The following is an 18449-nucleotide window of genomic DNA, read 5'->3' on the forward strand; positions in this document are numbered from 1 at the left end:
CACTGCTCAGTATGATTCTGTGCAGCTGTGCTCATTTGATTAAAAAGAGTTGTTCAGTGGCCAAACCCTAATAAGACAAATAGTCCTATTCCAGAATCATCAAGGCTCTCTTGGCAGAGAGGCAATTAGTTTTGTAATTTTAGGTTTGAAATGTGAGTTGGCGAAATCAGTGTCATTAAAAAAAAATGTTGCTGTGGCAGGATGTCATAATAGAGTGAGGGAGTTTAATCCCTTTTCTCTAGTAGCCCAGGCAAACATGAAATTTTCCAAGACATTTTGTGTTGATTTTAAATAATATATCTAGTCCTACATATTTTAAAACGTACCAAACTTAATTTCGTGAAATGTTTTGTTTGAATAGTGGCATTTGTTTTAAATGCCACTTTTGTTATACAATCCAAATATATTACTTAATGTCAAAAGAGTCCATATTTAAGGATGCATTTAATTGATGAGTGACCGTAAACACTTTTTATGAGTTTCAGATAAATTTTATTTCAAATAAATTGTTCTTTTAAACTTTCTGTTTTTCAAAGTTTCCTGAAAAAAATTAATACAATGTATTACAGTTTCCACAAGAAAATGTTACTCAGCAGAACTCTTTTCAGTGTTGATAATAATATGAAATGGTTTTTGAGATTTGTTTAGAATGGTTTCTCAAAGATCACATGCCTGCTGAAAATTCAGTTTCACTATCGCTGGAATTTATACATTTGGAAATATTTTCAGTTAAACTGTAGTGCAATTTCACATTGTTTTAATATTTTTCTGAGGCAGCACAAGAGAGCACAAACTGAGAGCACAAACTGACGCAATATTAAGTGTTTATTAAACGCAGACTTGCTCATTGCATAATTCAGATATTCTTGTAAAGATTACAAGTTATTAGTATGATCGCCCATTTCGCGGCTGAAGTAAGTAGGATAAAAAAAAAAAAAAAAAAAAAAGTACAGTAAGAAATTTGGCAGACACTGTGCGTTCGCTTAAACTAAAATGCAGATGGTAATGCGCGATTTGCGTTTTTTTTCCAAGTTTATTTGTATAGCACTTTTGACAATGAATCGTTACAAAGCAACTTTACAGAAAATTATGTTTCTACAATATTTAGAATATTTAGTAGTAGCTTATGGTGGTGACTGTCAGTTTGTGCACGTTTGACAGGATTTTTAGAAAAAATTAATACAAGACGTAGTCAGCTTAATATTAATAATTGTTATATGATGCAGTCACACTTGTAGCAATAATTGTTAGTTCTGTTTGTTGATTCAGGGTTAGCATCATCTGAGGTCATCTGAGGGTTAGCATCATCTCTTCTCAGGTGTTCTGGATCCAGACTGGAGCTTGTGTAAATCCTAGTTATCACGGGATGTAAATCCCATGGTAAAACATAGAAACAAAATAGAGACATCATTAGCATAGCTGCTGATCCAACAAAGTAAAATTAGTTTAACCCAAGCTAATGAATAAAAATGCACATTTGATCAGATGCAACTACACTCACAATTTAATAGATACATTATTCGAATGCTTGGCGAAAGAGATGCATTTTTAATCTTTAAACAGAGAGAGTGTGTCTGAACCCAGAGCATTATCAGGAAGGCTATTCCAGAGTTTGGGAGCCAAATGTGAAAAAGCTCTACCTCCTTTAGTGGACTTTGCTATCCTAGGAACTACCAAAAGTCCAGCGTTTTGTGACCTTAGGGTGTGTGATGGGTTGTAGCGTGGTAGAAGGTCATTTTATGTGTCCCCAAATAGAAAAAAACGCAATTGCAAATACATTTTGTCCGGAATGTCATTCCATATTTTTGATCAAATAAATGTAGCCATGTTGAGCATAAGACACTGCTTTCAAAAACACGAAGAAATCTTAAAAAGTTTTAAATAGAATTGTATGTTTTTTTTTTTTTTTTTTTTTTTTTTTTTATTATACTGTAGTTCCTTTAGTCATTTGGGCACAAACATACACAGACAGCACATGGAAATATTATCTGAGCATGCTTTTCATTCTTAAATATCCCACTTGATGACATTGGGCTAAGTTCATAACCCATAATTCTGTCTTCTTAAATAACAGCTTGTAATTATCATAATAGATGAATTTCAGTAAAATAAAAACAAAAAAACAATAAGCAAGAAAAAATATCTTAAGAATAATTTAGAATGGGACAGACTTTGAAACAAAAGTGAAGGAGGGAGACAAAGAAATGGTCAAATGTTAAAGAAAAAGAGAAAAGGAGAGAGACTGCAGCAAATCGTTTGCCATCCTGCCAAGTAATGATTCAGACCACTCCTTCTGAGCCTTGGACCCACATTGACTGGTCATCTTAAATCAACATCTTGTACTTTGCCTGAAATGTGTGCTGCCTTTGCAAACTTGCCCTGGAGGAAATCAAAGCAGCTCAACCCCCCCTTCCCTTTGAGCTATTACCCCACTAGCCAATTCCCTCACGGAAATTATTGACAGTTGAAAATAATGGATTGCTTCTCCTCTAAGCCTATCATGCAATGACTGAGTCTGCTGAGCCAGTGATGTGACGTATTTACACCTCTGCTTCATGCTGCAATGGACACTAACCCTACGTTGGGCGCCATGTGCTTTAAATGCTCGCATTAAATCAATGACACGTGATCCAGCAGGGCTATGCTTGTGGAAGAGTGTGATGGCAGAAATATGACATGGGCAGGAGATGTTAAAACACTAGAGAGGAATGTTCCCGGAATTCCAGAGTGCAGGCATTGACCATGAAATTCTCAGAAGTTACACATTTCCATTGGCTGGTTGGGATCTTATAAATGGCCACTGGTAAGCCACAAGTGAGATTTTGTGAATAGAATTTATATCTGTAAACAATATGTCTACAGCTTTAGATTCTCTACTGGAAAATGGCATTTGCATAATAATCTTGTTGTTGTTTTAGGATGTTTCCTTGAGTATAGAGGAAGGAATGGATAATACTCAAGGCGTAGATTTGTCCCAGTAAAAAGAAAATGTTTCTATTACTGGTGAAGATTTTTTTTTTTTTTTTTTTGCATATACTGACACTGTTTCAGGACTACAGTATATGAAATCAGAAGACACAGATGTGTCAAGATGGGGTACGGAAAAGCAGTAGATCTGTCTGGCTAATTAGTCTACGATGAGTGCAAATTGACAGGCTGACTGGTGGGAGGGTTCACTGTCCTGCCCGGCACTTGGAAGGTGCATCGGGGTGACTGATGACTTGCTTAAAATGAAAAGAAACCAAACTACTGCTGTGCAGAAAGCCTGAGGTACTCAAGTTAGCCTATCAGACTGTTAAGAAAGGATCTGCAAGTATCATACTGAGTTGACAGGAACATTCTGTCTAACGAGTTAAATGATGTTACTGCTATACAGATGTCAAATGCTTGTTCTCTATCTAGTGATGTTCTGTTCAGCTGCATAAATGGAGACAGATCTAAAAGCAGAGATGTTAGAAATTTTTAAATCCATATATGTTATTTACTTAGTTACTGAATCAAACGATAATTCAAATCTTTAATAGGCCTACAACACATTTTTTAAATGAGTAGTTTATTCATTATCCTCTGTGTTGAAACTACTTTCTGTCTATAAATGGCCAATCAGTGAGAGAATGTTTCTCTGTGTAGACTTAAAGACTTGTTTTGTCTCTAATTTGCTTTCTGTTTATTATGATTTAAGTGTGAACTGCATCTTTATCTCTACTACTATGCAGTAAATAAACTCTAAATGGACACACCAACCCGACACACCAAGAACTAGCAGCAATGAAAGTTGATGGTGTTGCCGCTTTGTGTCGGCTGCATCTGGACAAAAAAAAGCTGTGCTTGAACACACCACACAGACTATAGCCACACCACACAGACTATATAGCCAACTGCATACTAGCATGTGCGTTCTGTGCCTGTGTGTAAGGAGTTAACTACCTTTATCAGCAGCTACAAATAGTCTGTATTCTTCATTCAAAAGTAGAGACCAAAACAAGGATATACAAGATATATGCAGATATACTCGCTTGCTTATCATTGTGAATATCAGTTTTGTTGATAACTTTCTTCATATTAAGCCGGTCATGTTGTTATGAAAATATTTGCATATTGGAATGCTTGGGTGAGTTACAATAACATATCCTTAGAACAGCTTTATGTCTGTGCTGTCTTGACTTTCGCTTTAATTCTCGTGCACTAACACATTCGCTGAACTGAACATCCAATCAGAGTTCTCACTCTCTCCGACAGTCCCAACACCAATTCTAACTGCTCCCAACGTGTGAAACACACCAAAAAATTTCACCTGACAGATTCCCACTGATGGCTGTGTCCCAGCCTTAACAACAGAAATGTACATTCTAACAATGGAATGTTAACTCTAAAATAGCACTCTTACCCATTCATGCAATTTATAGAAACCTTTTTATAAATCATGAAAACCATGATCATATTAACATAAGGCCACCATATTTATCTATCAGTGTTCAACATTCAAAATTCACTTTCTTTCATCTCTCTGCTGGCCTTGTATTCAAGGACATTTGTTTAACGAGAACACAGCCAGCAGTTATGTATCATTATGATTCTGCCTCACACTGTCTGCTGACTCAGAGTTTCATCTCTCCTGATTTACAGCTGAATTAAGGAGTCATTTGACTATGGGGTAACAAGCAGTGTGTGTTTGAGATGCTGTCAGTCTAAATGATCAGTTTGGCTCAACTGTAGAAAGTTTCAGATGAGACAGGCCCCCTGAGTCTATAGAATAATCAAACTCTTATGTGCTGGATCCTCATCATACAGACACAGATGGAGTAGCTTCATTTATGTTCCAAGTGGTTTTCCATGCAGAGCTAGAGATGTAATATAAAGATTAAGCATGGGCCAAAGCCTAGCTTTCATACTGTCTGCTCATGTAACACCAAATGTGCACACACTGTACAATGCACTGTAAATAATAATTTTTGTCATTTTGTCTGGTATTCCAGTAAAAAGTAAAACTTTAACAGTATGTTATACATTGAAAAAAAAGTAACTTGAAGAAAATAATAGTAATTTTTGAGACTTGTCTAAGAGAAAAGAAAAATGTTATTATACTTGATTTTGACACCAAATGACATTTTTAGAGTCACTAACGTATACATATACGTATATATATATATATATATATATATATATATATATATATATATATATATATATATATATATATATATATATATATATGTATATGTATATATATGTATTGGGACAACTGACCATTACACCAATAAAGATTTTAATAACACCGCATTTGAATAAGATGGACAATAATATGGAGTTGGTCCCTCCTTTGCAGCTATAATATTCAGTCTTCTCGGAAGGCTTTTAACAAGATTCTGTTCCTTTGGAATTTTTTGTCCATTCATCCAGTTGAGCATCTGTAAGGTCAATCACGGATTTTGGACGAGAAGGCCTGACTACCAATCTCTGCTACATTTCTTATGAAAATGTTCAGTGGGGTTGAGGTCAAGGCTCTGTGTGGATCAGTCAAGTTCTTCCACACCAAACACATCCAACCATGTATTTATGTACCTAGTTTTGTGCACTGGGGCACAGTCATGCTGAGATCGAAAAGGGCCTTCCTCAAACTGTTCCCACAAAGGTGGAAGCATAGCATTGTTCAAAATGTCTTGGTATGCTGAAGCATTTAGCATTTCCCTTCACTGTAGGTAGGGAGCATAGCCCAACCCCTGAAAAAAATGCCCCATTTCCCTACTCCACCAAACTTTACAGTCAGGCAGATAACGTTCTCCTGGTATCCACCAATTCTAGCCCAGCCCTTCAGACTGCCAAACAGGGAAACGCAATTTGTCACTACACAGAACAGGTTTCCACTGCTCCAGAGTCCTACTTTTTTGCACCATATGCTTTTGTGCTCAGGGGCCTAGCTTTGACTTTGTGGTCCCTCGCCTTGTGACTGAATTTCTGCTGTTCCTAACTGACTTATTGAAAAATCACTGGGCTCTTCTGTAAGACTCATTATTTTCATAAATGTTTGTAAATGCAGACTGCATGGCTAGGTGCTTGAATTTATACTCCTGTGACAATGGGTCTGATTAAAACAACTTCATTCAATAATTAAGAGGTGCGTCTGAGTACTTTAGTTTATATAATGAATTTATCTTTGACGCATGTAAAAGATGATTTTCCAGTGGGGCAAAAATATAATACACTTAATTCAATATATATTCTTATAGAACAAGTAATTTTTTTTTTTTACACAAAATTGCTTCTTGGGTAAAACTAGTTTCAAGGATATATACATTACAAATATACTGATTAAGAGAACGATTTTATGCCCTGAGCATTTGCTTGATTACTTCCTGCTTATTAATCTAAATCAGCAGGTGTACCCCCGTGGGTATTATAATTGTATTGTGCTACTAATGTAAATTCCGCTGACTCCCAACAGAAATAAATGGGACCTCCGGTAGGACCCTTAATATTCTTAGCAGAACAGCAGCGCATGTTGGACAGGCCTGATACTGCGGTACTGAAGAGCCCACGGCCAGGACCTCCACGATGGAGCAGAATGTTAATTATGAGAGTAGGAGGATGGATCAAACTGGCTAATTAGAGTGAGTAGATGTGTAGAGAGAAAGAAAGAGAGTGAGTAGCACAGAAGAGTGTCCTTTACTGAAGGGTTTAAGGCTGGGGAGCAATTAGGAAAAGTAACACCAATGCAACACATCAGAGAGGGAGAGAGAGAGAAACACAACGCATGCCACCATCCACTTTTGGTGCCTTGCCACCATTTAAATAATATCTGCACCACCTCATCCTCTATTGCAAATGTTATTAGGCAAATAGAAATATCAATAGTAATATGCCATTGTGTTTAAGTAGAACTTCCTTATGGAGGAAGGCCACCTCGGGCCAAGCCTGGCTGCCCACATATATGGCTTATTAATTGCATATTGATTGGCTGGATTCCACGGCACTGGAATGTACTAATGCATGGTGATGCCTGCAAATGGTCCATCCTCTGCTCTGTGGCATTTGAGGTTTAGAGAGAAGCTTTAGTGTGCATGTTGAACCGGTATTGATGATTGAGTTAGACAGATTAATATATCTAGATTACAGTGGGTCATAAATAATGTAATGTAAGGGTAAAGAGCTCCCAAGGTGAAACGAGAACATTCCTGGTGTGGTCTGATGAATGCCTTCAGCCACTGTATGATGTAAACTTTAACCTCTGTTTCCTTTATGGATGAGTTCAGTTGTGGGTCTCTTTGTGTGTGCATCATGCTGAACATACTGTATGACGCCCCAGATCCAGACCAAGAACCATAAATGTAAGTTAAAGGCTACACATTTTTATTTATGTTTTCACTTAATTTTCAATGACCTTATTTTTTCCAAATACAGTAATTCCAAATGAGTTGTTTGGCCAGAATAAACTGAACCAGTTATTCACTCATTGTGTCTCAAAATATATGTGACTAAATCTTTACTCTGGGCAACCATATGATGTCTAACATTAGCCATTGCCTAATAAATTCTTAAAATTTTCTCTGCAATGTGTAAGTTGGAGGATATATATATATTAGGGATGCACGATATTGGATTTTGGCCGATATTCGATATGCCGATATTTTCAAAATAATTTTGGCCGATGTCGATACCGATATCGATATATATACAAATATATACTGATATATTTAAACTTTAATTTTACTGAAGAGAAATCCATGTATCTCTTCTGTACTGATTCTACCATAAATTTATTATTTTACAAATGTAGACAGACATTCACATCTGAAAAACAGGTCAATTATTTCACTTGGAGAATATCGGTTTGGCTCATCGGCAGAAATATTCATATCGGCCGATACCGATAATGGTCATTTTAAGCTTTTATCGGCCGATACCGATATTGTGCCGATATTATCGTGCATCCCTAATATATATATATATATATATATATATATATATATATATATATATATATATATATATATGTATATATTAGCTCTAAAAAAGATTACTAATTCATCCTATCTTTTTCTATTAGTTGGCTTGCCTTGATAAGGAAGCTAATTCTCAATCCCTCACTACAGAATGGCTAACTTAAGCTCTCCATTTACATCCTGTTTATTTTATTGTCATTATATAAATACAGCCTTAAACTTGAGCATATTAATTTTTTTTTAAGCTACTATAAGCCTTTTGTGAATTCAGCTCACATCCCAGCGTTCCTATCTGCATGAGCAAGAGTGTGTACACATTAGCAATGGGCCAAAGGAAAGCTTTAGCTGACTACAGATTTATCTGGCAGTTCTAATCCAGTGTGTGCTTGTGTGTCTGTGTGTGTCTTGTGTGTTGAGTCTCCATTAAGCCAGTCCAGAACTGTTTGCTTTGTTTATCAGGTAGCTACAGGCTCGACTCACTACACACACAGCTCCTGCACACACAGCGCTCTGTCACTCTTACCCACAGTGACAATGCACAAGACATCTGTCTCTCAAACAGCAGCACAAAGCCCAACATATAACTGGAACTGGGTGTTTTTGTATTCACAGACCCTATATCAAAGCCTAACCACATTGCCCCCCTAGAAATACCTGGTGCCGTTAGCGTCAGTGTTTTATTTTGCTAGTACTGTCTTTCAGAGGTCTGTACATGTAGGTAAACTGCCCTTGGGGCTCGCTGCTGTCAGCGGTGCAGAGGTTGATGGGATTGTTCTGTCAGAGAAGTCATTGAGCACATCAAGCTCATTCTTCAGCTCTCTATTACCGCTAGTAACTCGTTTACTCCCGTCCCACCTCCTCTTTCTCCTGTGCCACCCTCTCTTCCTTCTTCGGCATGCCACACTGTAGCCGCAAACACAATTCCACCTCGGCTGATTCATTTTTAACACTTCTTTAGTGTCTCTTTTTTCATCTTCTCTCTTATCCTCGGTCTGGAACTCAGATGCACATATATTTTCCCACAGGCTAGCCGGAGCTTCCCCGTAATACACACCGATATGAGCTAATAAAACTTACCCAATCAAACTTCATGTTCTCCCAAATCACTGCCAGAGGTTTCACTCTAAACCAATTGAATGAGGATCTATATACCAGCGTCTTTTTTTATTTTTTATTGCCATCTCCACAAACTGCCTATTCTACGCTTTTCATTTGAAAAGTGTGGCACGAAAAAGCAATTCCTTTTTCATTTTATCTCTTTGCGTTCTTCAGCCTAAGTGGAGTTGACACTCGAGTAAAAGCTGCAAAAGAGGCCAAAAGAACGCTTTAGCATTGAAAAGCCTTAGCTTGTGAGTACAACATGTGCACTACCAAGAGAGCAGCCTTCACTTCGGAGATGCTGATGCTGCAAAATTCCCAAATAAGAAGTTTGCATTCGCAGCGCATTTGTTTTTTTTGTGCATGTCTGTGATGTGTTCAAGGATACTGCTGCATCAGGGTTTTGCATCTCTTTCTTTGTTATTGTCTTTTTTTTTCTGCGGGAGTCAGAGTGTGTGTTTAGATGGATGGCTAAAAAGTCTGATGAGTTTTTCTCCTGCGGTCTGGAATGCATCACTGTGTCTGAGTGTGTTTGTGACTCTGCATACACCATTCAAAGGTTTATTTTTGGTAAGAGAAAGATCAGAAATATTGTACAATGATATTACAACTCAAAATAATTGTTTTCTAGTTTAATATATTTAAAAATATATAATGTATTCCCATGTTGGCAAAGGTCTCTAGGTTACGTATGTAACCCTAGTTCCTCAAAGGAACGAGATGCTGCGTCGAATCGCTACGGGGAACGCATCTAGCATGAGCAACTCTGAATATCGTGTGTAATCAGTCCAATGGAAGAGCGTGACTTCATAGGAGGGATGACGTAAGTGACCAGGAAGCTATAAAAGCACGTGCCGCACACCTGGCGTTGGTAGTCTCGACTATCCAATGACTAATAGTCTGCTTAGAAGCAGGAAAACCCCTCTTGGGGGGACCATAGCATACAAGCAATTGGACTGTTTTTCTCCATAATCTTGCCTGGGCCTAGAAGACCTAGGCAGAGAGAGCATTGTTGTTGTTTTTGAGCCTTTCGATATGAAGAGCTGGCATTCGGCTGGGGCACCTCCCGCCCAGATGCCCCAAGAGAGCAACCAGGGAGGAACTCATGGAACGTCGCTGCCTGTTTGCGTGCCTCCTGAAACCTGTCGACGACAGTACTGACTGCGTTGCCGAACAGGCCAGAAGGCTGGATTGGGGTGTCCATAAGGCAGACCCTGTCCTGCTCTTTCATTTCAGACAGGGTCAGCCATAAGTGTCTCTCCGCAGCCACAATAGCTACCATGGTGGTGTGGAGGGAGAGATCAGCGGTCCGTCATAGCTCAGAGATATCATGGGACTTGATCTGCTCTCCCTCGTCTAGCTCTTTAAGCTTGGTACGTCTGTAACACCGCCATGGTGTGCAGACACGCACCAGCCTGCACTGCTGCCGCATACCCTTGACCCACCAAAGCCAAAGTTGTTCTTAGCAGCTTGGAGGGCAACACCGGGGCCTTCAGAGACAATGCGGCTCCAGGGTACAGATAGCTCGCAAGCGTCTGTTCCACCCGAGGCATCGCTCTGTAGCCGTGCTCTCCCATCCCCACCACATTGCCATAGTAATCAGATGAGGGAAAGTCTGAAAACGGGTGTTTCCACGATCTATCTATTTCTTTGTGCAGATCGGGAAAGAATGGAAGGCTTTTTGAGCTTGCTTCGCTTCGTTTCTGTTGTTTTCTCGGCGGGCCATTCGATGTTTAATTTGGCCAGCGCGCGAGTAACCACCTCTAAGAGCTCCTCGTATTGTGGCGAATGGGGTGGCGAATCACTGTCGACAGACTCTACATCAATCTCCTCGGAAGAAGAAAGGAGGAGTGTCGGTCCCTCTCCCTGGGTGGAAGGAACCGCAGAGCATGCTTCTGACTCCAGAGATTGGGCGCCGGATCTGGCGGAAGTGGATGGAGACAGGGACTCATCCGTCTCCATTCCCTCCGCCAAATCCACTTGGAAACCCCATGAGTGCAGCTGCCATTCTGCTTCAGCAGAAGCGGGGCCAGCACCATGGGGAATGCTGGCGAAGGCTCCCTCCTCAAAGAGAGCCCTCCGGGAATGTAGCAGCCGCACCGACATTCGCTCACAGTGCGGGCAATCAGCTCCCTCGAGAGCCGGCTCAGAGTGCTTCGAACCCAGGCAGACCACGCAGGCAGGGAGGAACACACAGCCTGAAACGCGATCCAGATTCGCCTTTCAAATGCTTAGTTTTCGCTTTGCTCTTAGACAGTTTTTATAGCTTCCTGGTCGTTTACGTCACCCCGCCTGTGACGTCACGCTCTTCCATTGGACTGATTATACACGACTGATTCAGAGTCGTTCGCGCTAGACGCGTTCCTCGTAGCACTTCGACTCAGCTCGAGTTCCTGAAGAGGAAGCTAAATTTTTAGCATCATATTTCCAGTCTTCAGTGTCACAAGATCCTTCAGAAATCATTTTTATATGCTGATTGGGTGATAGGAAACATTTTTTGTTGTTGTAAAAGTTGTAAATAGTTATGCTGCTAAATATGTTTGTGGAAACTGGTAAAAAAAAAATTTAGGAGTCACTGGCAAAAATGATTAAACTTTTATAACACAAATATTTACAGTCACTTTTGATTAATTTAATACAGATTGGCTAGATCACATTAATTTCTTAAAATAAATAAATACATAATAAAATAAATAAATATCTTACTGACCCCCCCAAAATTGAATGGTAATGTATTTACAGTTGTTTAATTTAAATATGGTGCCTTGTCTAGTCATGTCTGAATGATAATTAGCAGTTGAATGCCTCCATGATGCCATAATTATCAGTGAGAAACTTTCACAAATAGACTTTAATAATGGCAGCAGAAATATTCTGTATTTGTTAATGTTGTAGCATTTAATGAACTGTTGATGAAGAATAGTGATAAATGTTCTTGAAAGGAAAGTCAACACAATTATATATCTACATGTAGAGCAAGAATAATGCTTATATGCATGCTAAAAAAAACACTCTAGTTCAACAAAGCATGAGGCTAAAATTCAAATATCAAATAACTTTACCTTTTATAAATTTACATCTTGACATACAAAGTAAATTGAAAATGTGTGCACACCCAAGCATTTGTAAATTAGACTTGTACAATTGTTTAATTATATTTTATTTTTTTTATTTAAAACTTTTCCCTGTTATTCAGAATACATTTTTCCATTTCCCATCACACCTGCTTGAGCATCCTTTTCTTTTTCAAGAAGTGAAAAAGAGAGAAGAAATATAACATTTTAAAACCAAAATCACATTGTAAGTAAGACCTCCAAACTAGGAACTAACCGTGTGAAATCTGTCTGTAAACAAACACTACTGTTCACTCTTAAAAAATGTAATCCAACAATTTAATACAAAACCTACATTTCTTAAAGTAAAGAACATTTTAATAATCTAAAATAAAAATAATAATAATAAAAAAATAATAATAAAAAAAAAAAAACTTTTCCACTGTTAAGAACCTTTTGTGGAATGGAACTTTTCCATGGATGTTAAAGATTCTTCATGGAATCTTCAAAGCCAGTGAAGCATTTTTATTTTTAAGAGTGTTGAATATCAGATCAAATTTGTCCCAGTCATGATAGTTACACCTGGAATCATCTATCGTCCTGAGAAAAACAGCTTCAAAACACGCAAAGTAATGTCGTAATGAAACTCTAAAAGGGTTTGTGGGAGATTTAGAGGATAGAAAATATCATTCTCTAAGCACAATAGAAGTCAATGTAAAGTCCTCGTCATGACAAAAACAAATGTGTGTGTGTGTGTGTGCGCGCACGCTAAGTAAAATAAGTGATACATAATCCCAGCTCTCCTGTTTAACCTTCTGAATTTGAGGGAAGTGGTCATAAATATACAGTAGCATCTGGCTGATATCATTTGTGTCCTGCCACATAGGGGTGTCAGCCTGTTCCCCCTAACAACCTCTGATCCACCCCAGGCAAGACACTTCGCAATAACCAGGACAGATGGATTTGCATATGTATAAATCTTCAAGTATGGAAGAGCTTCTGTTTAAAAAATATCCCCTTGTCACACCATATGGTGTGTATTTCATACTGTACTTTGGGTCGTTTAATTTTTGATACAATTAAAAGGTTTAAAATTATTTTCATTTTTTTTTTTTTTTTTTTTTTTTTTTATGTACCATGCCATGAGTAATATTTCAGGGTTTCTCCACTTCATAGAATCCAAGTTCAGCTCCACTTCCCGTCACTCCTTCTAAACAGGTAGTGGCACTTCAGGACATGGTTATAGATGGTCCCTATTTTTCCAGCCCTGCTCTGTTGATCTAGTGATAGAGAGACTGAATCAGTATATCAGTGTCAGAGGACACTTTGGTGACAAGCATGCTAAAGATTAATGCTTGGGCTGTTTTATTCGATGCATGTCTAAGTGTCACCCAATAGCACCTAATAGCACTTTACAATAAGGTTCTATTATTTAATGCATTAACTAACATTAACTAACAATGAACACTTGTTATATTATTTATTCATCTTTGTTAGCATTAAAGGAATATTGTAACGACAGATAAAAGAGGAGGAAGCAATTGCAGGCGATCAGATGTAGTTTATTGAGAAAGAGAGTCCAGGATGTTGGCAATGGCAAGGAAGGTCTACGGTGGCGTGAGAAGAGCTGAGGGGTGAAGTCGGCGGTGCAGGTGAAGGTGGTCAATGGTTGAAACCAGGAACAGACCGGAACACTGACACGAGGACGACAACACTTAATCCACTCCAGCACACGAACACGGAAGACGGTAATCCAACTAGGACACGAAGACATGAGAGAGGATCTGACAACAGAGAGAGAGCGAGGTGAGTATAAGTAGCTGAGGTGTGATGAAGATCAGCTGGAGCGAGACAATCAACACCCAGGTGATGACAATCAACTAAACGAGCACATGGAGACAACGTAAGTACAAAAACAATCACAAAACATGACACGGAGGAAACACTGGATTTCCTACCGTGACAGTACCCTCTCCCCTAGGACGTCACCTGACGTTCCCAGCCTGCTTTACCTGTAGATTGTAATCATCTATAAGGTGGTGATCCAATATGTCCCGAGCAGGAACCCAGCTTCTCTCCTCCGGACCGTAACCTTCCCAATCCACCAAGTACTGAAAACCGCGTCCCCTCCGTCTAGAGTCCAGAATACGATTAACCGAATAGGTGGTCTCCCCATTAACGAGACGAGGCGGGGGGGGGAACCGGAGCAGGCGGATTAAGACGGGAAGAAATCACCGATTTAATTTTGGACACGTGGAACACGGGATGAATCCTCCTGTACGCCGGAGGAAGGCTAAGACGCACGGTTACCGGATTAATAATCTTGGTAATAGAAAACGGGCCAATAAATTTGGGAGCAAGTTTGTTAGAAACGGAACGCATAGGAATATTCTGGGTAGAAAGCCACACTCTTTGACCGACGACGTAACGGGGAGGCTTCGACCGGTGGCGATCGGCCTTAGCCTTGGTGCGCGACCTAGCCTGGAGCAGAGCTCTGCGAGCTCTGGTCCAGGTTCGGTGACACCTCTGGACTAGTGCGTGTGCGGAGGGGACCGAAACCTCGGATTCCGTACTGACAAAATTAGGTGGTTGGTACCCTAAACTACACTTAAATGGAGACATGCCCGTAGATGACACTGGCAAAGAATTGTGTGCGTACTCCACAACTGAGAGTTGCTGACACCAGGACGAAGGATTATTGGAAACCAAACATCGCAAAACCCTCTCGACATCCTGATTGGCTCGTTCGGTTTGACCATTGCTCTGGGGATGGAACCCGGAAGAAAGACTAACAGTCGCTCCTAACAATTTACAAAATTCTCGCCAAAATTTGGACACAAATTGGGGACCCCTGTCAGAAACCACGTCTGTCGGGAGGCCATGTATGCGGAAGACGTGGTCAATGACAGCTACCGCTGTTTCCTTGGCTGAAGGTAATTTGGGCAAGGGAATAAAATGAGTCGTCTTCGAGAACCGGTCCACTACGGTTAAAATCACCGTATTGCCTCTAGAGGGCGGGAGGGCGGTGATAAAATCTAGCGAAATGTGGGACCAGGGTCTTGAAGGGACAGACAGCGGTAAGAGTAACCCATCTGGAGGTCGATTGGAAGTCTTACCAATAGCGCAAACTGAACAAGCCAAGACGAAATCGTGGACGTCACGAGCCATACCAGGCCACCAAAATCGTTGCTTGACTAGAAATCTAGTTCTACTAACCCCTGGGTGACAAGCAACACTGGAACAATGACCCCACTGGAGAACGTCTGACCGTAACCCCTCCGGCACAAACAATCGGTTCGGTGGGCAACGAGCCGGGGGCGTTACCCCTTCTAAGGCGGTCAACACCTTCGATTCGACCTCCCATCTGAGCGCGGAGATAATGATGGTCCCCGGTAAAATGGGCTCGGGAGTAGCAGTACGATCGGAACGCTCAAAAAGACAGGATAAAGCATCGGGTTTGATGTTTTTGGAACCCGGCCGGTAAGAAAGTGTAAAATCGAAACGACCGAAAAACAATGCCCACCGAGCCTGCCTGGAGTTAAGTCTTTTGGCGGTTCTAATGTATTCGAGATTCTTATGGTCCGTCCATACAATGAAAGGTACACCCGACCCCTCAAGCCAGTGACGCCATTCTTCCAGTGCAAGTTTGACTGCCAACAACTCTCGATTGCCAATGTCATAATTAACTTCTGCAGGAGATAAACGGTGAGAATAATACGCGCACGGATGCACCTTTCCGTCTGAGGATGCGCGTTGGGATAACACTGCTCCTACCCCCACCTCTGACGCGTCGACCTCCACTATGAATTGACGTGAGCGATCAGGGGTGACGAGAATGGGAGCTGAAACAAAGCAGCTTTTCAGTTTGGCAAACGCAGCCTCAGCTGCGTCTGACCACCTGAACGTCAAACTAGGGGAGGTCAAGGCGGTCAGAGGAGCGGCTAGTTGGCTGAAATTGCGAATGAAACGCCGGTAAAAATTGGCGAACCCCAGAAATCTCTGCAGGGCCTTGCGAGACTCTGGGGATGGCCAATTTACCACAGCCTTAACCTTCTCAGGATCCATGCGAACACCCTCAGTCGAAATGATGTGTCCTAGAAAAGAAACAGACTGTGCATGAAAAACGCATTTCTCCGCCTTGACAAACAATCCATTCTCTAGCAACCGCAGAAGCACTCGTCGTACGTGTTGCACGTGTTCCTGGAGAGACGAAGAAAAAATCAATATGTCATCCAGGTAAACATATATGAACAGATCGACCATGTCTCGCAACACGTCATTAACGAGTGCTTGAAAGACTGCCGGCGAGTTGGTTAGCCCGAACGGCATAACGCAGTACTCAAAATGGCCTCTAGGGGTGTTAAAGGCAGTCTTCCACTCATCCCCCTCCCTGATGCGGACCAAATGATAAGCATTACGTAAGTCCAATTTAGTGAAAACGGACGCTCCCTGCAACCTCTCAAAAGCTGAAGACATAAGCGGTAAAGGATAGGTATTCTTTACCGTTATGTTGTTCAGCCCTCGGTAGTCAATGCAAGGTCGCAAGGATCCGTCCTTCTTTCCCACAAAAAAGAACCCCGCCCCCGCTGGAGAAGAAGAAGGGCGGATAAACCCCGTTGCTAGAGAACTGGATATATATTTCTCCATGGCCGCCGTCTCTGGAATAGACAAAGAATATAACTTGCCCTTAGGCGGAGAAGTACCTGGCAATAACTCTATCGCACAGTCATAGGGACGATGAGGAGGAAGAGAATCAGCACGAGACTTACTGAACACCTCCTTCAGGTCGTGGTACTCCGCGGGCACGCTAGCCAAATCCACTGCTTCCCCCTGAAACACAGACTCAGAAACATTAACACCAGCAGACAAAAGACAAGACAAATGACATTCCTCGCTCCAGCTAACCACAGATCCAAGGCGCCAATTGATCCTGGGGTTGTGTTTCTGAAGCCAGGTGTGACCGAGAACGATGGGGGATTGAGGTGAGTCCGTGATGTAAAATGATATCTCCTCAGTATGGTTGCCAGATGTGGTGAGGGAAACAGGTAAGGTGGTCTGAGTGATGACTGGTAGTCTGTGTCCGTTGAGAGCAAAGGGTGCAATGGGGTGTTTGAGGGAGGTGAGAGGAATGTTAAGCTTACAAGCGAACTTGAAGTCCATGAAATTACCCTCTGCCCCAGAATCCAACAAGGCGTGATGCTCGAGTGCGTGGGTGGACCACCGTAGACTCACCGGAAGGAGTGTCGATGTAGATGAGGTCTTCCTGGCAGAGATCCCACCCGATAGTAGCCTCCGTTTTACTATCGGGCTTGGTCTTTTACCGGACAACGCTGGATGTGATGTTCTTGACTGCCGCAGTATAAACATAGTCCCAGGGATCTCCGCCTGATCCTCTCCTCCCGGGAGAGCCGAGCTCGCCCCACCTGCATGGGTTCAAGATCTCCCGGTGGGCTGACCGCAACATCTGAGCGCTGATACTGAGCCTCCGGTCTGTTCGCGAGAACTGTTCTCCCCCTCCGTCTGGCGGCTTGATCGAGTCGATTGTCAACTCTGATGGTGAGGTCAATCAGACTATTGAGAGAAGTGGGGAGCTCGACGGCGCGGATCTCCTGTTGGATGCGGTCAGCCAACCCATGCAGGAAGTGATCCCACTGCGCCTCTTCGTTCCACTTACACTCCGCCGCCAGGGTGCGGAACTCAATCGAGTAATCGGAAACGGACCTTTCCCCCTGACGTAGGTCCGTGAGAAGGCGAGCCGCTTCCCTCCCGGCGACGGAGCGGTCGAAGACCCGTCTCATCTCTTCCGAAAGGGCGTGGAACGAGGCACAGCAGCTGTCTTGGTTTTCCCACACCGCCGTCCCCCAGAGGGCAGCCCTTCCCGTAAGTAGTGATAAGACGAATGCCACCTTCATCTCCTCGGTGTAGAACGTGCGGGGCTGCATGGCGAAGTGCAGAGAACAATGAGACAGAAATGATCGACAGAACTCTGGCTCACCCGCATATTTCTCCGGGATGGGGAGGCGTGGTTCGGGCTGGGAAATCCCCCCGGAGACGATCGGCGGTGTGGGTGGCGTGGGAGGCGCAGCGGGTGACGGTTGTTGTTGGTGTTGCGTCTGGAGAGCGAGCTCGGACACCTTCGTCACCATTGCTTGGAAGGCTCGACCCATCTCATCTATCGCCTTGTCTTGGCGATCCATACGACCCACAGCTCGTTGCAGAAATTCTTCCAGATGAGATGGGGAGCGGTCGCCTGCTGCTTCCATGATGGTCAGATCCTTCTGTAACGACAGATAAAAGAGGAGGAAGCAATTGCAGGCGATCAGATGTAGTTTATTGAGAAAGAGAGTCCAGGATGTTG

This window comes from Carassius gibelio, chromosome A20 (assembly GCF_023724105.1).
Source record: "Carassius gibelio isolate Cgi1373 ecotype wild population from Czech Republic chromosome A20, carGib1.2-hapl.c, whole genome shotgun sequence".
Classification (NCBI taxonomy): Eukaryota; Metazoa; Chordata; class Actinopteri; order Cypriniformes; family Cyprinidae; genus Carassius; species Carassius gibelio.